This window comes from Phocoena sinus, chromosome 5 (assembly GCF_008692025.1).
Source record: "Phocoena sinus isolate mPhoSin1 chromosome 5, mPhoSin1.pri, whole genome shotgun sequence".
Taxonomy (NCBI): Eukaryota; Metazoa; Chordata; class Mammalia; order Artiodactyla; family Phocoenidae; genus Phocoena; species Phocoena sinus.
Window position 1 is genome coordinate 79,884,723 of NC_045767.1, and position 24,722 is coordinate 79,909,444.

Below are 24,722 nucleotides of genomic sequence, written 5' to 3' on the forward strand. Positions count from 1 at the left end.
GGTTTGTTGCTTTAATTGCTACTCCCACACCTGGCAACTCAGCTCTCTCTCTCTCAGCTCAGCTCAGCTCCTGACACTGGCGTGTAAGGATGAGCTCTAACTTCCTGGGATAGGCCTAAGACAAGAGTAATTCGAACAACTCAGATATTTCTTAGAGGAAGTGAATTTAACTTCTCAGCCTTGTTAATTTGTAATTGTTAACAGTAGACTATCTATAGAGCTTCTACTAACAAAGGGGGTAATAGAATTTTCACCTCTAATGCAGGATACCGCTTCATCAAAACACAACAGAGTCTTAGTCCCCTCAGAATACCATGAATATAACAAAAATACCATAGATTGAGTGGCTTAAAAACAACAGAAACTTATTTCTCACGGTTTGGGAGGATGGGAACTCCAAAATCAGGGTGCCAGCAGGATAGGGTTCTGGTGAGAGCCGTCTTCAGGTTTCAGCGTTTCAGACTGCTGACTGCTAGTATCCTCACAAGGCAAGAGAGACAGGAAGCAAAGGCTCACCTGACTCTTATAAGGGCAGTAATCCCATTCACGAGGGCTCCACCCTCACAACATAATTAATCCCATTTACCTGCCAAAGACCCCACCTCCTAACATCATCACACTTGGGGTCATAGTTTTGACTTGTGAATTTTAGGGGAACACAAACATTCAGTTCATAACAGACTAATAAAATTCCCTCTAAAGAAATTCACTCAGCCTAATGCATCTTCCCCACCCCACCACTCCTCTACACACTTATCTTTGTTCCCTATTTTTTAGGAAGGAAGAAAGCAAAGCAAATACTTTGAAGATCAATTTTATTTATCTTTCTTAATACTGCACTGCAAAAGTATGTACTTTGGCTAAAAGTATATTTTATTCCGCTTTCTTAATGTCTAAATCTTTCTCTTTTTCTCTAGCACAATTTGCCAGTGAGGAGTCATTCAAAATTAGAAGCTATAACAACTGATATATGGATTAGCCTTCTTTCCAGTATGTTCCTTCCAGTATGTCCCACTGACTCCATGACAGATTTTATTATTTAGAATTAAACATCTGTATTGATCTTTGACTCTTCTCAAGAGCCTTAAAAACATTTGGGACCAAACCAAAGGTAGTGATTTTAGTAGAAATAGAAAGATATTCAATTTGTAAAGACTTAAGTTAGGACTCAAAGAATGGAACTGCTTACCTAAGGTTGGAAATCCTTTCACAGAATCAGTCATTCATGTATTAATGTTTTGCTTGTATCCATAGCATTAAAGGGCTTATCTAAGGCACATTGCAGCTGGAACTTTCTTGCCTTGGGACGCTCAGATCCTTAATTCAGATATGTTATGTCTATAAACATTTTGCAAACTTAAACTGTCCTGAAGCTTTGAGGTTGGGAAATGTATCATTATCTCATGAATTCATCGTTCTATCATCCCACTTTAGTTCTCCTTTGGCACTATTTTGTTCAACTCTATGAGGAATTTTAAAATATTCAGCTTTTGTTCAGTCAAAAGCTGGCCCCAAATGCGCACCCCCAGACCACTCCACACACATGTAATGTTGGAACTAGACCATTAGAACGGTGTTGTAAAATCTTCCTTTCTTTGAATTATTAGATATTTTTAATGTTATAAATTTCATCTGCTATCAGTGTGGCACTAGAAGTTTGAGGGCAAAAGAAAACATCTCATGTGTGGCTACTTAAAATAGGTTCCACTCAAGTGATTTAAATGAGAAGGAAAAACAAAGCAAAGGATGTGCCTAATTCCTGATTGATTCCATACTTAATGAAATCCAAAGACTAATATTTTAACACTTTAAAAGAAAGTTTGGGGGAAGGAAAGAGAGGAGGGTAAATATATCAACAGTGTCACGTATCCAGATTGTAGTTAAAATTAGTTTCATTTTATAATGCAATTTATGCTCTGTTTAGGGAATACTAATTTGATCTAGGAACTGGTAAAAAGTGAAAACTTTTGTCTTTTGAGTAGAAAATTTGAATACAACTTAACATGACTTTCAACTTTAAAAAATATGTAGCTTAAAAATCTATGGAATGAAAAATCCTTAAGCTAAAACCCCTATGGTACCTTTGCTTAATCTAGTATTTTTCACCTGGTTCGGTGAAATTACTACTTACGCTAAGACATGGTTCATCAGCTTCCACACGTCCCAAAGTGCTTTTTTAAAAGTTGTTTTGGAAATTATTGCAATTTTACACAGCAATTTCCTATGGTTGCTTAGCTTGGAAAATCCAGAGGCAGGTGTTATACTGGATCCATCTTTCAAACATGCATAATACAGTCCATTTTTTTATGACTCATTTTGTACTTCTTCAAGACACTGGATTTTTTTTCCTTATTCAACTTAGAGTATGTATTATTTTGTTTATAATTTATACTGCTTATTTTATTTCAATTCTGTCTCAGGTCACTTCTTGCATTACTGATCTTTGTGGTTATTTGTATTTAAACATATGTATCTCTTAGGGAGTCAACTCTGTTATTAGCCAGTAGAGGAAGAATCAGTCCTGTCTCTATTGGTTACACACAGTGCTATGAGGAAACACACAGTGCTGAGAGATGATGATTGGTAGCTGTGTATAAAATGAATAAAAAAGTAATTCTGTTTGGACATAATTTTTCCAAATAAAGCACTTCATTAACATGACTCGATGTTCAATATTTTTCCAGGTATACTAAAAAATGCCATGGGATATATTCTTTCTCTCTCTGTTACAAATTGCTTTAATAAAGCAATATGTACCTATATCCCAAAAGAAAAATCAAAGTAGTAAAGTCTAGAAAAAATATGATTCCCTTATTTGCACTTATTGTAGATTACGATCTTTACTTGTATATTTTGTAAGGAAACAATATAATTTTTTCCAGACCTTATTACTTCTCTTTTTCTTTAAAAATATAGGTAAACATTGACATGTATTTCCATACTTACATTCCTAACATTCATATAACAAGAAGTGTTTGACAGAACTCATTTCCCACTACTGTGAACTGAATGTTTGCATCCTCCGAAAATTCATGTTGAGACTTAATACCCAATGTAATCCTATTAGGAAGTGGGGTCATTGAGAAGGACTAGGTCATAAGTGTGGAGCTCTCCTGAATGAGACTAGTGTTCTTATAAAAGAGATCCCACAGAGCTCCCTAGCCTCTTCTGCATGTGAGGTTACAGTAAGAAAAAAGCCAAAATGCAGAAGCAGGCTCTCATAAGACATGGGATCTGCTGCTGCCACAATCTTGGACTCCCTGGCTTCCAGGACTGTGAGATATAAATATTAGCTGTTTGTAAGTCTCCTATACATGGTATTTTTGTTATAGTAGCTAGAATGAATGGACACCTACATCTTCAAAAAAAAAAAGTACATTGTTGTTCATTTTAATCTTTGCCAATCTGAAAATTCAAAATATTTCATTGCTATTTAAATTGTATTACTTTGATTTCATAGATATTTGAGGAGCTTTTCACATTTTTACATATTTCTTTTTTCTGAATTTATGCCTTTTTTACAATTTTCTGTCAGGGAATTAATCTTAGCTGATTTATAATAAGCTTTATTTAGGCAAATATTGACATTTTTACCTTGCAAGTGGAAAATTTCCAAATTGTTCACTTCCTTCTATTTTTTATGCTTTATTTTGATATACTGTTTATTATTTAATTTTATACTTTAAGGTTTATAGCTTTGGGGTTGTGTTTGAAATTTCAGACCTCCATTATAATCTTACTCTATTCTAAATGTGTATAAAGTTCACTTAAAATTGAATGGTACATTAACCATCCATTTCATTTCAATTCTTAAATCTCTCTCCAGTTCTTTGGAATTAAATTTTGTCTCATCCCTGCACCTCATCCTGCCTCTTTCATTATTTTTAATAAATCTCATTCTGTTTATAGTCTATACCAATAACTATTTTTCCTATTAGAGAATACCAACGTATCCTTTTTTAACCATTCTTCTCTTAGTTTCTTGCCTAATATTTTTAAAGGAACAATTGTATTAATTTCCAGTTGTTGAAACAGTTTATGGAAAAGTAAAATACTCACTGTGTATCAGGTCCTATACTAGGAGTTGCAAGCTTAGCAAACATGTTCCTGGGCCATGGAGCACCTCTTTGACACATTGTTCTTCATTTTATCAATTTCACAAATATTATTAATATCTCTTCCCCAGAGTATGTTCCATGCTGAATTTATTAAAAGAGATAATTTAGTTACCTCAGATTGCTTTTTAATGTAACATAAAAATGCAGTCCATAAAAGTGTTTCTTAATATCTTTTAAAATCATTAAGGGCGTACAAAGACTAAGCTTGCTGTAAAATATGGCAAAGTAAAATGTGTTATGAACAATATCAATGCATATATGGGAAAATGTAACTCAATATTTATATTGGAAAGTATTGCCTCCTTTTATATTTTAGGAGTTAGGGTAGAAATAGTATTGTGTATTTGGATCTTTTTATTCTTACTAGATATTTTTCCACTTATTTTTCTTTCAGTCACTGAGAGAAGGGGTTGAAATCTGTAACTATAATTGTGAATTTGCTATTTCCCCCTACAATTTGTCAGGTTTATTTTAATTCTTGTATTTTGAATTTCCATTAATGAGTATATGCACACAACATTTGTATGTCTTCTTGATGAATGTTTCCTTTATCATCATAAAATTATCTCTCTGTTCATACCCTTTTCCCTCAGGTCAACTTTCTCTAATATCAATATATCTACTCTGACTTTCTCATGATTAGTGTTTGTATGGCATAATTTTTCAATTTTTGAAAAACTCTTTGCAACCTTATGTTATATGCATCTTTTGTAAGAGCATGTAGTTGGGTCTTGCTTTTTAATCCAGTATGATAATTACTAGTTTTAAGGAGAGTATTTACTCCTTTTACATTTATAGTCATTATTGATATGGATAGAATTTTTACCTTCATAGTCTTTATTTTATTACTTATCCATTCTGTTCTTTCCCCCCTCCCTTCTATTTCATTTGGATCAATTGTTTACGTTTTAGTATTCCACTGTATCTCCTCCATTGATTTAGCAACTATATATTTTTAATAGATGTATATATGGCTACTCTAGAGTTTATAAAATCTTTAGCTTATCACTGTTTACCTTCAGAAAATATTATTACACTTCACATATAACATAAGAAGCTGACAAAAGAGAGTTTAAACAGATCAATGAAGATCTCTCAAGTAGTTTGGGAAGTGATGAAGAATAAAACTCAAAATTTATGACCTCCACCTTTGTCTTTTAACACGATGCCATTACTTAGGCCACATCTAGTCAAACAAAATAAAGCACTCACAGGTGACCAGGACTCTATTATATAGATGATCGACCTACCTAGGATAAGAAACATGCAAAACGTTGGGGAACATTCTTTGTTTTACGGCTGGCCTGGTTTCAAAACTTGACTATGATAAGTGCTTCTTATTAACAATTAACTTGTAAAGTTTATCTCTGAATTTCATTTTCCCCACCAAGAATCAGAGACAAACAAACCTACTTCATATAAAAAGTAATTAAAGAAGAAATATTATGAACAATATGGAGGTGCATAATAAATATTCATTCCATTCCTAGATTTGTGATTCTTTTCTGCCAGAGGATTTAAAATAGAAAAGAAAAGAAAGAAAAGCAATTGTGTGATTTTGGTTTATTTTTTTTTATATATTTATTTGTAACCTGTTTTGGGGAAGATTTTATAAAAACAAGACTTAAACCATCTTCCTGAAAGGTGGAAGTTAACTTGTATATACATTATGAATATATCTTTGCATGATAAATAATTAAAAATTTACTATTGTTAGAAGTAGGTATCTAATCTGGGTTGATTTATATTTAGCATTATAATATTAAGATAAACAGATATTGAATTAGACTGCCTCTATTCCATTGAAATGCTTGTGAATATTATAAAATTGCAGAAAAGCCAATAACAAATCCATATATTTTTAGTCAGAAACTCTACAATGTGACCAGTAACTAACACCAGCTATGTGTTTTGTTTTATGAATAATTTTATATTTTCTCTTTAAATTTCATTAGACCAAAGCATTCTCAAAGAAGTTAAGCTCTAGCCAGTCACTTAGTTAATTGTTTATCAACTCCATCAATCTTTTGAACATCTATATTTTTCACCTGAATTAAAAGTAGAGATTCTTTGAATTATTTTATGGATTTTCTGGCAATGAGCTAACAGAGGATATATTAACTAATTGACTCTGCTTAATATTACTTTGTGCATGTTGTTGTCTGCTTTTCATTCCAAATGGCTAATTTTCTCACCAGACAAGGTCCAGTCTATGGAAATGTCCAATTATCTAGCACTCAACCTTAGAAATATGTGCATCTGGAGAGGATGTGGAGAAAAGGGAACCCTCCTACATTGTTGATGGGAATGTAAATTGGTGCAGCCACTGTGGAAAACTGTATGGTGGTTCCTCAGAAAACTAAAAATAGAACTACCATATGATACAGCAATCCCACTCCTGGGCATATATCCAGACAAAACTAATTCAAAAAATACACTCACCCCTATGTTCATAGCAGCACTATTCACAATAACAAAGACATAGAAACAACTTAAATGTCCATCAAAAAATGAATGGATAAAGAAGATGTGGTACATGTGTACAATGGAATACTGCTCAGCCACAAAAAAGAATGAAATAATGCCATTTGCAGCAACATGGAAGCAACTAGAGATTAGCATACTAAGTGAATTAGAAAGGGAAAGACAAATACCATATGATATCACTTATATGTAGAATCTAAAATATGACACAAATGAACCTATCTATGAAAGAGAAACAGAGTCATGGACATAGAGAACAGACTAGTGGTTGCCAAGAGGGAGAGGGTTGGGGAGGGATGGAGTGGGAGGTTGGAGTTAGCAGAGGTAAGATTTTATATATAGAATGGATAAACAACAAAGTCCTACTGTATAACACTCCTATGATAAACCATAATGGAAAAGAATATAAAAAAAAGAATGTGTATATATGTATAACTGAATAACTTTGCTGTACAGCAGTAATTATCACAACATTGTGAATCAACTATAAGTCAATAAAGACACTAAAAAAAGAAAATTTTAATGGTTTAGTATGTAATGTTAATTCTATTAGAAGCTTTATTCGAATGCTACAGAAATGTTAGAGGATTAAAGATACTTCATATTGTTTCTGAAACATTTTGTGATACATTTTTATTTGAATTACTAAACAATCTGTTCATTTGCTAAATAGTTTAAAAGTAGTTCTTTTAGTTACAAATATAAAAGTCAATACTTAAAAAAAAAAGAAATATGTGCATCTACAAATATCCTATATGGAAACCAAAAGTTACTGGAAGTGTCTCTTCTTAATTCACCTTAGCTCATTAAGGCTACCAGGTCAGCAGCTCTGTATACTGCTCCAGGCATTTTTGACATTTTTAAGTGCTTAAATTGATAATTTTGAAAAGTATTTTTTGTCTTTTCCAAATCCCACAGAAAGTTGCTGCATCAAAACTTCAAATATGTTTGGCACAAACTGTTGGAAATGTGTTTGGTACAAAGAGTTGGAAAAATATTTTCTGGAGGAATGATTGTGGGATCCTAAGTTTACTTTTATTTTTATGTGATCTTTAAGGCCTCTTCTCATTATTTAAATGACCTGTGTGTTGTTTGTATCTTTTCTTTTGTCTTCAGAAAAGAAAGTTTCCTCTTTAAACTCTGAAGGCATGTGGGGAGTACTGTAGAAATTTACACAATGAAGGTCTTTACCAGAACCTTTTCCCACTTCCATACAAAGAGATGTGAGTCACTTGAGAGATACTCTCTTATTAGCATAGCCACTGTTTGGCATAAATGCCAACATTTTAGCTTATACTCTTTTCTTTTCTCTCTTTGGAAGGTATATTGCAATACAAATGACTGAAATATTTGGAGATGGAAGTGGCAGACTGCAATAAGTGGTAAAGAGTTCACAAATATATTCTAGGCTCTAGATTCTTTGTGTCCCTCCATTCAAAAGAGTTATAAAGTTTTTTTTTGGATGAAAAATACATATTCAGCAGAGTTTAAAGTGCTTTGTGAAATAATAGTAAATAATCAAACACTACTATCATAACTCATTATATATCTATAGAAAGTCTTATATTTTTAAAGAGCTGTTATATACATCCTCCTATCTGAGTAAATGCAGGAGGAGTGAAATTGTGGGTGATTTGACATTGTCTTGATATCTACACTGGCATTACATATGTTCTTACCTTTTTTCTTTCCCCCTGACATGTGATATAAAGAAAGTTTTACAAAGCAAATTGATTGCCTTTCAATGAACTGAAGTTTTACCCTGCTTTATTCTTATCAAGTCTCTACCTGCAATTAGACCAATTCGGAAAGAAAGGCAAAGTTACAAGGAGCAGTTTTATTGCAGAATATTGTTTGCAGTGAATTGCTGCAGTGATACTTCCATTTTTCACTCATAAAACAAATAGACAAGTATTTTGCACTTAATGATACCCCAGGGATCAGGGTTAATGCATGCATTCAACCTAGGCAGTCAGTCATGCAACACCATTTATTCTGAGTAAATAAATCGAGTTCCCTGGTTAAAAGAGAGAGTCAAGTGTGATGTGGGGTGAAGAGAATGATTCTCCGGGGAAAAAGTGAGAAGTTAATTTCCCTCAAATATAACAGGCAGAGACAAAGCAAATGAGATCAATTAATACGGAAGCAAAATCAATTACTTCAAAAGAAAAAGTAAATCTAAAGATTGAGGAAGTAGCCCTTTATATGAAATATTTATTGAATACAAAGAGTTAGAGATAAAACTGTAGAATGACAGATTCTACTTTTATTTTATAATAGGTTTACTTTTGCTTGTATTTTGAAATCTGTTTTGTTTTATTTTTGTATTTTTATTTATTTATTTTTTGCGGTACGTGGGCCTCTCACTGTTGCGGCCTCTCCCATTGCGGAGCACAGGCTCCAGACGTGCAGGCTCAGCGGTCATGGCTCAGGGCCATAGCCGCTCCGCGGCATGTGGGATCTTCCCGGACCGGAGCATGAACCCGTGTCCCCTGCATCGGCAGGCGGACTCTCAACCACTGCGCCACCAGGGAAGCCCTATTTTTGTATTTTTAATATTTAGGCACTCACATTGATATAAACTCTATACTTTTATAAGATGTAAAATGGATAGTATGGAAATATACCTAACAAACTTCTTAGTATACAGGCATTTGGTTAAGATGAGGATTTGGCTAGATTCTTCTTTAGGATGAATTAAAGCTGAATTTTTACCTTAAATACTTATAACTCACACCTCTTCTCTTGGTACTTAATGTCATTTTAATAAATGTATTAATACTTTTGTCATTTTCTTTTTACTTATAAGGACTTCATATAATTTTAAATTTATTACTTGACACTATATGCTTATAATTTCTCAGAAGCTCCAGACTTACAAATATTTCTCTACAAAAATATCTATAATATGGAAATGAGATGAGCAAGAAATACATGAAAATACTTTTTGAATTTTTATTTCACCACCTGAGGACTCATAAAGATAATATTTTCTAACATTTCATACATGCATTCCTCTAATTTTCTTGACTTCATTGTCTGGTTCCAAAAAAAAGACTAGAGTATTACTTGATTACATAAAGACAGCACATACAAATCTAGATCAAAAGAACCAAATCAGTCATTTTTCACAAGACTGCTGTAACAATTGTTTGAGCAATTGTTGAAACTATTATAATTTTTTTAATATGATAGAAGTACATTTCTACTTCACTATGACATTTTCATTTTGGCAGCTATCAAAGATTTAGATGAAATGGATATATATTTTCAATGTAAGTATACAAATTACATTAACCTGACAAGTTTTAAAGATCTTAAGAAAAAATTCTGACATTAAATATGATTATAGATTTAGAGCCCAGAAGATGGAAGCATTCATATTTCAGGGAGTATATTTAAATTTAAGGTTCAAGTTGGAAAATACACTTATTTTTTTTGTTTTTTCCACAACTAAACATTGAATACTGGGAAATCATGTCAGCCAGGACTAAAATTTCATGTAATATATCTGAAAATAAAATAAAATCTATTTTCTCAATATATGAGGATGAATATATATGAAGTATGGATGAATATGAAGCCAACTATTAAATTTTTGCCTTTGCCTGTTTGACTCTATGGCACATGGAGCCAATTTAGCCTGTTTTTGTAAATAAAGTTTTATTGAAAGACAGCCATATTCGTTCATTGACATATTGTCAATGGCTTTTTTTCACTATCAACAGGAGAGTTTAGTAGTTACTCTATATAGTTACAGATTGTATGGCCTGCAAAGTCAAATTTACTATCTGTCTCTTAAGGGAAAGTATGTAGACTGAATAGGTCTTGAATTGTTTTGTCTTGTTTTAAACTAAGTAGTTGACTCCATGCTTAGTATAATAAATAATTAAATATAATAGTACAATACACTGGGGACCAAATGTGGATTAAAAAGCATAGGCGCTCATCAGAGATTTTTCAGATGAAGAAAACCCAACTGTTTTTATGAATTCATGCTTAAGTGGTATTGCATTAAAAATAAGTATCTCACTGATTACGTTGGGTTGGCTATTTGAAAAGACTTACTAGACTCTGTAGTATAAATCTACGTAAGTCTTTAATAAAGTTAAGAGTTACAGTAAGGGAAAGAAAGCCCCGGCAGCCATGGAAACCCACCAGATTTCTAGGTGAATTCCTTAAGATCTTTACTTGTTTACCAAGCACGTGCCTGTTGGAAAGAATTTGATAATTTAGAGAAGCAACTTAATGCTTCCTTTCAGATGAACGAAGGATAAAGTGATAGCCTCTTCCAAACACCTAAAGGAAGTATATCTATAAGAAATTTTCATTATAAAAATCATTTAAAGCTCTAGAGATCAGAAGTCACAGCTGCAAGTTCACTATGTGGCACAAGATACTTTCAATTCTTAAAAAAAAAAAAAAATTCAGGGCAATATAAGGCTCTGGGCTGCTTAATCTTGGCAAAAATCCAGTAGCAGTTTAAGCAGTGATGGTAATACATAGAGTTGGAACCTAGAAGAATGAATTAATTTAAATCATCTAAGAATTTCATAATCTCTATGAAAGCCGTAAAGGCTCTTCTAGTTTTGGAAGTTAGTTTGATCTTTAAAAAAAAAAAAAAAATAGAGTACTCATTTTTACATGTGTGAGTGTGTGTGTGTTTAAAGAAGCATTATTATTTTTTTTAAATGCCCATCTGTGAGGGTTATCTATTAATTGCCCCCTTGGTGCTTTATTATTTCTAGTCCTTGATGATGATTAAAATTTGAGTCTTTTCATGGAAACAAGCAATATCTACAATGGGTCTCTCAAAAACACATTACAGAAACATTATAGTACTGTTTTGGGACACTGTATTAGGTGTAAAAGATTATTGGCTTCATGCTCTTACCAGTAAGTGTTTCCCCCTATGAATGTTTTAAAAGTCTAGTATAGATCAATTCAGCAGAATCAGGGTAATCAAAAAACAAATCCAGGACTAATTCTTTTTTTCTCCTTCACTTTACTATTAACATCATTTTTGTTGGTATTATCTCATGGCAACAATCATTCCCAAATACATGGAGTGGCATGTTTGCTTTCCTTGAAACATGAATCAGAGATATCTGAGTTCCTTATTTTTGTTATGCTTTACCACATCCATTCTCTAAATCCAAGTTAAATCCAAAAAGTACCTATGACAACTTACAGAGATGAAAGATTCGCACATTTGTGAGAACTCTGTTTATTGAGCATATCCTATTCCTTGCTTTCTGCTATGATGGGAAAAAGACAATGGTATATTGCAAAAATACTTACTTTTTCTATGTTTATAGACATTATTTTAATTGATAATTCTCCAGGACAAATCAATTGTTTCATAATACCAGATATCTTTCCATTTAGTGGACACTTTCAAAATGATTACCTTGTTCCCATACCTTTGATTCAGGTAAAATTTACTATGTATTTGAGTATGACATATCTTTAATAGCCATTCTTTCAATCTCCATGGTTTGAAAAATAAATATCATTTGCTATATAAAGTGAATATAATTTTTACAAGTCCCCCGCTCTCTTTTGAAATGATTGTGAAGTTCTATAGGGAAACAAACTAATTTCATATGTCATTCATAATTTAACATTTATTTTTTATATTGCCTAAGCAAAAGTTTTGACTTAGTAAATAGATACTATATGTTAAGGTAAGAATACAAGAATGATCATCAATATTTCTGCCTTGAGGAAAATTTCCTATTTTCATATGGGACAGCTTTTTTCTTTTTTAACATCTTTATTGGAGTATATTTGCTTTACAATGGTATTAGTTTCTGCTTTATAACAAAGTGAATCAGCTAAACATATACATATATCCCCATATCTCCTCCCCCTTGCATCTCCCTACCACCCTCCCTATCCCACCCCTCTAGGTGGTCACAAAGCACCAAGCTGATCTCCCTGTGCAATGTGGCTGCTTTCCACTAGCTATCTATTTTACATTTGGTAGTGTATATATGTCCATGCCACTCTCTCACTTAGCCCCAGATTACCCTTCCCTCTCCCCGTGACCTCAATTCCTTTTTTTACGTCTGCGTCTTTATTCCTGTCCTGCCCCTAGGTTCTTCAAAACCATTTTTTATTTCAGATTCCATATACATGTTTTAGTATATGGTATTTGTTTTTCTCTTTCAAACTTACTTCACTCAGCATGACAGACTCTAGGTCCATCCACCCAACTACAAATAACTCAATTTTGTTTCTTTTTTTGGCTGAGTAATGTTCCATTGTATATATGTGCCACATCTTCTTTATCCATTCATCTGTTGATGGATACTTAGGTTGCTTCCATGTCCTGGCTATCATAAACAGAGCTGCAATGAACATTTTGGTACATGACTCTTTTTGAATTATGGTTTTCTCAGGGTATATGCCCAGTAGTGTGATTGCTGGGTCATATGGTAGTTCTATTTTTAGTTTTTTAAGGAACCTCTGTACTGTTCTCCATAGTGGCTGTATCAATTTATATTCCCACCAACAGTGCAAGACGGCTCCCTTTTCACTACACCCTCTCCAGCATATATTGCTTGCAGATTTTTTGGTGATAGCCATTCTGACTGGTGTGAGGTGATACATCATTGTAGTTTTGATTTGCATTTCTCTAATAATTAGTGTTGTTGAGCGTCCTTTCATGTTTGTTGGCAATCTGCGTATCTTCTTTGGAGAAATGTCTGTTTAGGTCTTCTGTCCATTTTTGGATTGGGTTGTTGGTGTTTTTGATATTGAGCTGCATGAGCTGCTTGTAAATTATGGAGATTAATCCTTTGTCAGTTGCTTCGTTTGCAAATATTTTCTCCCATTCTAAGGGTTGCCTTTTCGTCTGGTTTATGGTTTCCTTTGCTCTGCAAAAGCTTTTAAGTTTCATTAGGTCCCATTTGTTTATTTTTGTTTTTATTTCCATTTCTCTAGGAGGTGGGTCAAAAAGGATCTTGCTGTGATTTATGTCAGAGTGTTCTGCCTATGTTTTCCTCTAAGAGTTTGACAGTGTCTGGCCTTACATTTAGGTCTTTAATCCATTTTGAGTTTATTTTTGTGTATGGTGTTAGGGAGTTTTCTAAATTCATTCATTTACATGTAGCTGCCCAGTTTTCCCAGCACCGCTTATTGAAGAGGCTGTCTTTTCTCCACTGTATATTCTAGCCTCCTTTATCAAAAATAACGTGACCATATGTGCGTGGGTTTATCTCTGGGCTTTCTATCCTGTTCCATTGATCTATATTTCTGTTTTTGTGCCAGTACCATACTGTCTTGATTACTGTATCTTTGTAGTATAATCTGAAGTCAGGGAGCCTGATTCCTCCAATTCCGTTTTTTTTCCTCAAGATTGCTTTGGCTATTCGGGGTCTGTGTTTCCATACAAATTGTGAAATTTTTTGTTCTAGTTCTGTGAAAAATGCCATTGGTAGTTTTATAGGGATTGCATTGAATCTGTAGATTGCTTTGGGTAGTATAGTCATTTTCACAATGTTGATACTTCCAATCCAAGAACATGGTATATTACTTCATCTCTTTGTATCATCTTTAATTTCTTTCATCAGTGTCTTATTCTTTTCTGCATACTGGTCTTTTGTCTCCTTACGTAGGTTTATTCCTAGTATTTTATTCTTTTTGTTGCAATGGTAAATGAGGGTGTTTCCTTAATTTCTCCTTCAGATTTTTCATCATTAGTGTATAGGAATGAAAGAGATTTCTATGCATTAATTTTGTATCCTGTTACTTTTCCAAATTCACTAGCTCTAGTAGTTTTCTGGTAGCATCTTTAGGGTTCTCTATACATAGTATCATGTAATCTGCAAACAGGGACCATTTTACTTCTTCTTTTCCAATTTGTATTCCTTTTATTTCTTTTTCTTCTCTGATTGCTGTGGTTAAAACTTCCAAAAGTATGTTGAATAATGGTGAGAGTGAACAACCTTTTCTTCTTGCTGATCGTAGAGGAAATGGTTTCAGTTTTTCACCATTAAGAACAATGTTGTCTCTGGGCTTGTCATATATGGCCTTTATTATGTTGAGGTAAGTTCCCTCTATGCTTACTTTCTAGAGGGATTTTTCATAAATGGGTGTTGAACTTTTTCGAAAACTTTTTCTACTACTACTGAGATGATCATATAGTTTTTTTCCTTCAATTTGTTAATTTGGTGTATCACATTGATTGATTTGCGTATATTGCAGAATCCTTGCATTCCTGGGATGAACCCCACTTGATCATGGTGTATGATCCTTTTAATGTGCTGTTGGATTCTGTTTGCTAGTGTTTTGTTGAGGATTTTTGCATCCATATTCATCAGTGATATTGGCCTGCAGTTTTCTTTCTTTGTGACCTCTTTTTCTGCTTTTAGTATCAGTGTGATTGTGGCCTCATAGAATGAGTTTAGGAGTGTACCTCTCTCTGCTATATTTTGAAGGAGTTTGAGAAGGATAGGTGTTAGCTCTTCCCTAAATGTTTGATAGAATTCGCCTGTGAAGCCATCTGGTCCTGGGCTTTTGTTTGTTGGAAGATTTTTAATCAGTCTCAATTTCAGTGCTTGTGATTTGTCTGTTTATATTTTCTATTTCTTCCTGGTTCAGTCTCAGAAGGTTGTGCTTTTCTAAGAATTTGTCGGTTTCTTTCAGGTTGTCCATTTTATGGGCATATAGTTGCTTGTAGTAATCTCTCATGATCCTTTGTATTTCTGCAGTGTCAGTTGTTACTTTTCTGTTTTCATTTCTAATTCTATTGGTTTGAGTTTTCGCCCTTTTTTTCTTGATGTGCTGGCTAAAGGTTTATCAATTTTTTAATCTTCACAAAGAACCAGCTTTTAGTTTTATTGATCTTTGCTATTGTTTCCTTCATTTCTTTTTCATTTATTTCTGATCTGATATTTATGATTTCTTTCCTTCTTCTAACTTTGGGGTTATTTTGTTCTTCTTTCTCTAATTGCTTTAGGTGTAAGGTTAGGTTGTTGTTTTGAGATGTTTCTTGTTTCTTCAGATAGGATTGTATTGCTATAAACTTCCTTCTTAGAGCTGCTTTCTTCTGCATCCTGTAGTTTTTGGGTCATCATGTTTTCATTGTCATTTGTTTCTAGGTATTTTTTTATTTCCTTTTTTGATTTCTTCAGTGATCTCTTGGTTATTTAGTAGTGTATTGTTTAGCCTCCATGTGTTTGTAATTTTTACAGATTTTTTTCCTGTAAATAATACCTAGTCTCATAGCATTATAGTAGGAAAGGATGCTTGATATGATTTCAATTTTCTTAAATTCATTGAGGCTTGATATGTGACCCAAGATGTGATTTATCCTGGAGAATGTTCCATGCACACTTGAGAGAAAGTGTAATCTGCAGTTTTTGGATGGGATGTCCTATAAATATCAATTAAGTCCATCTTGTTTAATGTATCATTTAAAGCTTGTGTTTCCTTACTTATTTTAATTTTGGATGGTCTGTACATTGGTAAAAGTGGGGTGTTAATGTCCCCTACTATGATTGTGTTACTGTCAATTTCCCCTTTTATGGCTGTTGGCATTTGCCTTAAGTATTGAAGTGCTCCTATGTTGGGTGCATAAATATTTATAATTGTTATATTTTCTTCTTGGATTGATCCCTTGATCATTATGTAGTGTCCTTCTTTTTCTCTTGTAATAGTCTCTATTTATAAAGTCTATTTTGTCTGATATAAGAATAACTACTCCAGCTTTCTTTTGATTTCCATTTGCATGTAGTATCTTTTTTCATCCTCTCTCTTTCAGTCTGTATGTGGGACAGTTTTTAAAATGATCTTGAGAGCTACTTTTTAATATGGCTCTTAGTTATAGAATCAAATTTATTATGTGAGAATATTTATAAAGGTTATTGCAATGCAAGTAGTAAGGCACATTATTATGCCTGAATATCATTTTGTTATTTCTTTGTCAACAATCATCTATGTAAATTCTTTAAGCAGTTTGTTTCTACATAACTCTCTTATTATCATTTTTATTATTATTTTTCTCTGTAAGAGTTGTTATTTGAACTTCATTATCTGAAGTCTGATACTTAAAAATCAGGATTAAGATACTCTAAGACCCTGCTTACTTTAAGAAGACCATGAATTTAAGTTACTTTGCTTTTAAAACTCTGTAAAGAGATTCCTTTCATGTTCTTCCCTTATCAGTTTCAAAAATTTTACTCTCAGTAATATGTTCTAGAAGCTCTAGCTAAAATTTATGCATTTCTGCCAGTTGAATGTTTGCTGAATAACCCTCTTCTTATAATGAATAGTTCATGGCATTTAAAAAAAAAAGTGATGAATCAAATATAAGACCGAATTATCCCTTTGTACCTCTCTACCCTACCTTTTTGGAGAATTCTGAAGAACTTGTAAAGAAACATCTTTTAGGAAGAGGAAAAATGCAGAGCTTGATATCATAAGAGAAAAAGACAATATTAATTCAAATAAACAGGAAATGAATATTTACTTCCCACACACACATACTTCTACTTTATCAAAATTTCTAGTGATTTAGCTTATTTTGTCAGTAAATTGTGATAATTTCACATTAGTGTTTCCCTGATATCTTTGACTTTATTTACATTTTGCAATGATTTCAAGATTGACTCAAAATATAGCTTAGAAACAAATTTTTTCATGTTATAACTGCCTTGGTAAATTTAATCTTATGATTTTTAACAGATGAACATGTGATCAATATGACTGTGTATCTGTTACTATGCTACTTGGTGGAATTGAAATGTTTTATTATATGTGTTATTATATATAGTTTATAGTTTATAACATATAAAATGAAATGTTTCAATTCTGCCAAGTAACGTAGTTATATATAATTTGTATATAACATATAGAATATACTTAGGAATAATATATATCCCTAAAATTACTTGTGCACTGATAGGATGTATCATATTTAAGATTGTTGTCTTTGTCATTTCCTCCTAACTAGCATTCCTTCAATTGAAAATAACAAAAACCACATCAACAATAATTCTGACTCAAATTGACTCATGATGAAGGGCATACATTATTACATATATCTCACATGATTAGGACTTCTAAAGATAGGTCAGATTTGAGCGCTGGTTGATTTGGTGGTTCGATGATAATAACATCAACCTCAAGTTTCCTTGCATCTCTTCTGTCTGTTATCCTAAATGAGTTATATTGTCCTCAGCCTAGATCTTTTCAAGTCTCTTATTATGGTTGAGGCAGAACTTTTTCACACACAAATATGTCAGAGGCAGAAAAAGAGTAGGGAACCATAAACATGTGCTCCCTCCACCTGCCAACAGTAAGCCAAATACCAACATATTTAATAAATCAGAGTTGGGTCAGCTCCTTTTTAACTAGTTATAAGCAAGGCAAATTAAAGCACATATAACTGGATTTTACCTAGTAAACCCAACTTGTTGAACTTGGGAGACGCTCTCATGATCTAAAGGTATATAGGACAGAGGTGGACATCACAATGAAATAAACACTCTATGTCTAAACTAAGGAAATAGACGAAAATGAATGTTGGGTAGAACACAATAAAATTTTCTTTAACAGTTCGTAATAATATTTCACATTAAAAGCATAAGCGTGCCTAAGATTTATCCAATGTAGATGATCTATGTATGAGTTGTCTACCAAATTAAAGGTACCACACATTTAGGAAAATTACTGTCTAAAGAAATCCAAAATAAAGAATTGGGCAACAATCTCATTTTATTTCTTCTAATCTGATGTGATCCATGGTAACTCTAATCCCTTTTCTATAATTTAGCACTACAAAATTCTGTGAGGGCTTAACATATCTGTACCAATCTTGTTTATTTGGGGCCAAACATGTCTTCTTTGAAAATCTTCAGCTCACTGTATTTATAGATCCTCTTACTGTCCTGGTTATTATCTTACTATTACACTTAGAAACAGACACAGAGCTCCATTTTCCAGCTAAGTATATCCTCCAGTAGAAATATATTCTCCCTTAACCAAAAATGTAATTAATAACTGGCTTTACATTAGCTTTTTTTTAGCACTAATGTAACATTCTCTTTCAAATCAAACTTGTACTAAATAAATTCTAATCATTTTGTACATACACAAAAATGAAATTAAGTAATTTTAGATTATTTTTCTTATAGCCTAGTTTTTTCATTTACTTTATTGACCTAAATAAAATTTCTTAGTAAATAATGCATTTTACTAGGAAATTTAACCATTATTAATACTGCCCATGGGGGTACACTTTAAATAACACTCTGAAGATTTATTTTTTATCTAATTCACAGAAGAGGAAAATAAGTTTCAGAGATATTAATTACCGTGCCCAAATTTACACAGCTAGCAAATGGTGTATCTAGACCTCCAAACCACAACTATTTGACATCAAAGCCCATGCTGTTTCACATGTGTCTTTAATGGGAGGGGATATTAATAAAAGTCCAATAGCTAAAAAGTGGTGAAACAGCATAGATTAAAGCGTCTCATGGTGTATTCCTTGAGATATTAATAACTGCTAACATGATGATAAGATGGTTCAGTGATCAAATTATTTGGGAATGGTGGGCTAAAGCATGTTAAATTATGTTATGTCAGAATTTGTCAAAAAGTTTGATATATTTATGTGTATTATAGCTGTTGAACCTCCAAGACAAGAATATAGGATTACAGTTAGCAAGATGATTTCATCATAGAATTGTTGGATGTTCATTTCTTTTTGGTTCTTGTACATCTTAATCCCGTAAGAAATAGAATATATGTAATATTACCTGCCAAACTTTAAAAAACTGTGTATTATAGGAAATTTCAAACCTATATAATTGCTGATAAAATTGTTTCTTCAATCTGTGTCTATCCAGCATTAAAAATTATTGATTCATGATAGACCCCCAAATTCTCCCTCAACTTATTTTTGTAGAAAATACCAGAATTCTATTATTGCTTCCATAATTATTTCAGGATAAATTTTGAAAAAATGAAATATTTTATAGCAACTATAATATAATTATTAAATTAAATATCTAATCTCTGGCCATTAATATCTAGTCAGTATTTATTCAGTTTACAAATTTCTAATTTTCTCCTAAATGTCATGTTTTAACCATATCAATTCTAAAACCTATGGAATAAACATTAAATGTAAGACTCTCCCAAAGTCTCATATATAGTACGTATGTATTAATATTAGTAGCATAAAATTAACAAGCATTTACTAGATGTATTAGCCATCTACTAGTTGCAGACAATAAAAGAAACCTGAATTTTGCCTTTGCCCTTAAGGAAGATTAGAGAGAGTATCAAATGTTTGGTAATGCAGTGTGCATTCAGAAGTTGAAATAAGAGCTGCAGTACCCAGCAACTTGTACCAGCTAGTGTACTTGGTGCACTTTCTTGGAGAAAGTAGACTTTATTTGGATTATGTGACAAAAATTTATTCTCACTGATGTCTGTGTCCAAAGTATACTGCTTTTAACTCCAAAATATAATAAGCCAGTGCAATTTTATCTTGTCCGTGTTACTACCATTTTTAGCCTCAAATAGGAAATAATATCCTTTAATATCTGTCTGACAATGATCATATTAAAGTCAAATAAACATTTTTAAAAGGTGAATTTCATCAAGTCACACTCCTACATAAATAATTATTATTTAAAGAACTTTAAATCATAATTTTAAAAAATTCTTCCCTTCTTCATTATTCAATGTAGGGCCAGATTTTTATATAGTATTATTTCCCTTCTGCCTGAAGAATTCTTCTGAAATTACTTGAAGTAAAGGTCTGCTGGTGATGAATTCTTTCAGGTTTCATATGTCTGAAAAAGTCTTTCCTTCACCTTAGTTTTTTAGTCTTTTCTTTTCTTCTGAATGTTTCATTTTGGATAGGTTCTATTGTTATACCTTCAAGCTCACTAATCTTCACTTCTACAATATCCAAACTTCTGTTAACCACATCCAGTGGATTTTTCATTTTAGATATTTTGATGTATTTAGATGTTTAATCTGGCTATTTTTATTTCTTTCTTCCTCTTCTTTGCATGATCAATCTTTCCTCTAGCATCTTGAGCATATAAATATAGTTATGATAACTATTTTAGTATCATTTTCTAATAATTCTATTATCTAGGTCATCCCTGTGTCAATTTTGATTGATTTTCTGCTCATGATGAGTTCTATTTTCCTCTATTTTCACATGCCTGGAAATTTTTTACTAACTGACAGACATTGTGAATTTTACCTTGTTGTAGACTGGATATTTTTGTTGTTGTTGTTTTTCCTATGAATATTCTTGAGCTTGTTTTGAAATGCAGTTAAGTTACTTGGAAATTGTATGATACTTTTAGTTTTTACTTTTAAGCTTTGTTACGTAAGACCCAAGCTGTGTTTTGTCCAAAAATAATTTGTTCCTCATTATTCAGGCAGTACCCTTCTGGGTACTATACTTCTCCATTAGTTATGAGTTTTTCCACTTGAATTGACAGGAAAAGACCTATTCCTTGCCCTCTGCAAACTCTTAAGGTTGTTCCTTCTGCTCTTTTGTGTGATTTTTTTCCTGGCCACTTGTGGTTTCCTGACAGGTATGCCCCCTGCTGAAGACTTGAGGGGAACCCTCTGCAGATCCCCCAGTTTCTCTTTCTGTGCAGCTCTCATCTCTCCCATCCTCTGTCTTTCCTCTGGATCCCCAGCTCCATCCCTTCAACCAATGAGAAAACATGCTTTGCCTGAGTTTCTCTTCCCCGTCTGTTGACCAGAAGCTCTCTCTAGGAATTGAAATAGCAAAATCATAGGTCCTACCTTATTCATTGCATGTTCCCCAGCAATCACTAATCATCGTTCCTCGTTTCTTGATATCCAAGGTATTGAAAACATATGTCTTATATATTTTCTTTAGTTTTTAAATTATTTCAGGCAGGGCATTAAATTTAGTCCTGGTTATTGCATCTTTACTGAAAGAATAAATAGACACACCTTTCTTGTGCCCCCAAAGATAACTGAGGGCATTCTGAAAGTAGGTTAGCAGGACCTTGAAGGTATTGATAACATTTGACACAATAATTCTTCTAATTACCTATTGTGAAGTCAAAGATAAAATTATTGATGAGTGAAAGGTGTAACTGAAGAATGCTATTTAAAATAGTATTTATAAAATGAATATTATAATAATTTAATGTCACACAAATACTTCCCTTTTAAAAATAATATGCAATCAGTTGCAAAGCATATTTTTAAAAATGTTAATTATTTGAGAATATTCAGAAAAATACGAATCTAAAAGAAAAATTTGAAGGCTTTCCTGGAGGCGCAGTGGTTGAGAGTCCGCCTGCTGATGCAGGGGACACAGGTTCGTGCCCCGGTCCGGGAAGATCCCCCATGCCGCGGAGCGGCTGGGCCCGTGAGCCATGGCCACTGAGCCTGCGCGTCTGGAGCCTGTGCTCCGCAACGGGAGAGGCCACAACAGTGAGAGGCCCGCGTACCACAAAAAAAAAAAAAAAAAAAAAAAAAAAAAGAAAAAAAAAGAAAAAGAAAAATTTGAAAAGTTACCAAAATAGTATATGTACATGCAGCTATCACTCTCTCTCCCGTTTCTCTCCCTTCCTCCCTCCTTCCGTCTCTATGTCTTACTTACTCTGCAGTGGCCTCCCCTGCACCTCACCACACACATACACATATGCATACACACACACACACAATATGCACATTTTCATAGATTGGAATGAAGTGAAATATACCAAAACATTAACTGTTTTTATTTTCAGATAGTGAATTAAGGGTGATTTTTGTTTTCTGTATTATCAGCAAAATAATATTACTTGTAAAAAGACTCATTCTGTTGACATAAATTCACTACCTTATTTTTTTAAGTAAGGTAGAAACTTAATATGAGGGTAAAAGGAAGTAGGTACTGGCTGGATTCATGCCCTTCTGGCTGAGACCTCATAGTTCATCACATCAAATACTCTCGCTGTGACGCCCTCAATCCCCTTGCCTCTTGTATCTCTGGCACACATGCTTCTGTAAAACTATCTCTAGATTCTTCAAACATCTCACTTATCTTTATCCCTTGACCACAGAGTAACTTTGGAGAAAGCCATAATCTTGAGCTATTTGTTGGCACTATACATTTTTCTTCACCAAACTTAGACCAGAATCAATACGCAGTAACCTTTTTCTACCTATGAATACTGATATCCCCAACCTTTGCTAGTCTCAGTAATCCTCTTTAGCCCACAACTTTTATCCTTAGTTTTAACAGATGTCTTTTGTTCTCAATTGACAAACCCCAAATTTTCTTCAGGAAAACTGTTGCTTACAGAACCGCAGGAAATCTCTCTAATGTCCTAATAAATGAATTTTGCAACCATAGCAATAGCCATGAGTTTTCCTAAAATACCCTATGATTTTTAGACAATTTCAATATGAAGGCTGAACAAAAGTTTGATTATAATTTGCTCTCTAGGATTGGATTCTCTAACATAAAAGTAAACATTTTTCTATCAAATAAAAAAACAAATATATATATAAAAACACATAAATCAAATACCCAGTTTCTCTCTTAATTAAAGAATATAGGATGACTATAATAATTCAAGTAAGCACCTGCAGCATTATTCACAATAGACAAAAAGTGGAAACAGTGGAAACATTCATCAATTGATGAAAGGCTAAACAAAATGTGGTATATCTGTACAACGGAATATTTTTCAACCAATAAAATGGATTGAAATGCTGTTATATGCTCTACCATGCACAGATGTGAAAATATGCTTAGTGAAAGAGGACAGACACACAGGTCACATATTGTGTCTTTCCATTCACATGGAATGTCTAGAATAGGTAATTCTATAGTAGATTAGTGGTTGCCAGGAAATCAGGGAAGGGGGAAAAGTAAAATAACTGCTTATAGGTACCAATTTCTTTGGGGGATGATGAGAATGTTGTGCAATTAGTTAGTGGTGATGTTTGCACAACTTTGTAGATACTGAAAACCACTGAATTTTACACTTTGAAATGCTAAGTTTTCTGGTGTATGGACTATATCTCAAATCCTCAAATTGGAAAACAAAGAAAAGACCTATTTTTTATAAGCATGCATTTGCTTATATAGATTTTTTAAAAACTCTCTTAAAGTGTATGATATACAGTTTTTTATGCATAATATCCTGAAATCAAATGTTAGCAAAGGAAATAAAAATTATAAACATAGAATGGTATCGTATCTCTCTATCATCTATCTAACTGTCCATCTGACTACCATCTAATCTATCAATATATCATCTATCTCTATCTATCTATCATCTATCATGAATAAAATATGAGAAACCTCAATCACACTCAATAACTTTGAGAATCCATGATCTAGGTATTTTCACATTTATACTCCACTTGATTACTTGTAAATGTGCTTTAGCTTTCTGTTTTGTTCATCTTTAGCTACTCCTTGTTCCCATATTTTAGAATTGTGCAGTCTGCAAAGATGTGATGTCCTATTATCTTGTCAGTAGAAAAATAAGATTTGTGCAGATGAAAGTTCATGGGATTTGTCTTTAGGGATCCATTCCTGAAAATTATATAAAATATAGACTTCAGGTAAAATGGCATTTAGAAATACGTGAATATCTGTTTCAACTAATAAGTCAAGTTTTACTTATGTAATGTATTCCAATCACATGGAAGTCATAAAAGTAAGTGTGATCTCAGAAATGAGTGCTATTACAATAAAATATTCTGCAATAAAACAATACACAGTAAAAATATAAAAGCATAAAAAAGGATTGTGCTCTTGATGCCTTATTTACCAACATTTCAGGGCAGCAAAATTTTTGAAGATTCATTCTTCTTTTAAGTCTTCTTTTTACCAAATACTACTTAGAATACATTTGACCAAAATGATATACTATTCCCTGCATGGTCATAGATTGAGTCAAATAGAGGAAAGGATATACTGAAAAATGAAAAAAATGATCTTCAACACAGTTTAACAGGAACTTATATATGTGTTTTTACTGTAAACATACTGTAGCACCCATGCCCATACTACCTTTCTCAGATAAGTAATCTTGTGGAATATTCTCTTCTATAAATTTTTTCTAATATGAAAATATAAAAGAGGAAAATAGAATT

The 24,722-nt window shown here is 32.9% G+C and overlaps 1 pseudogene; it reads left to right on the forward strand.

Moving 5' to 3' along the window:
- The first annotated feature begins 387 nt into the window (after window positions 1–387).
- Window positions 388–24,722, forward strand: part of LOC116753963 — a 71,263-nt pseudogene continuing 46,928 nt past the window's right edge.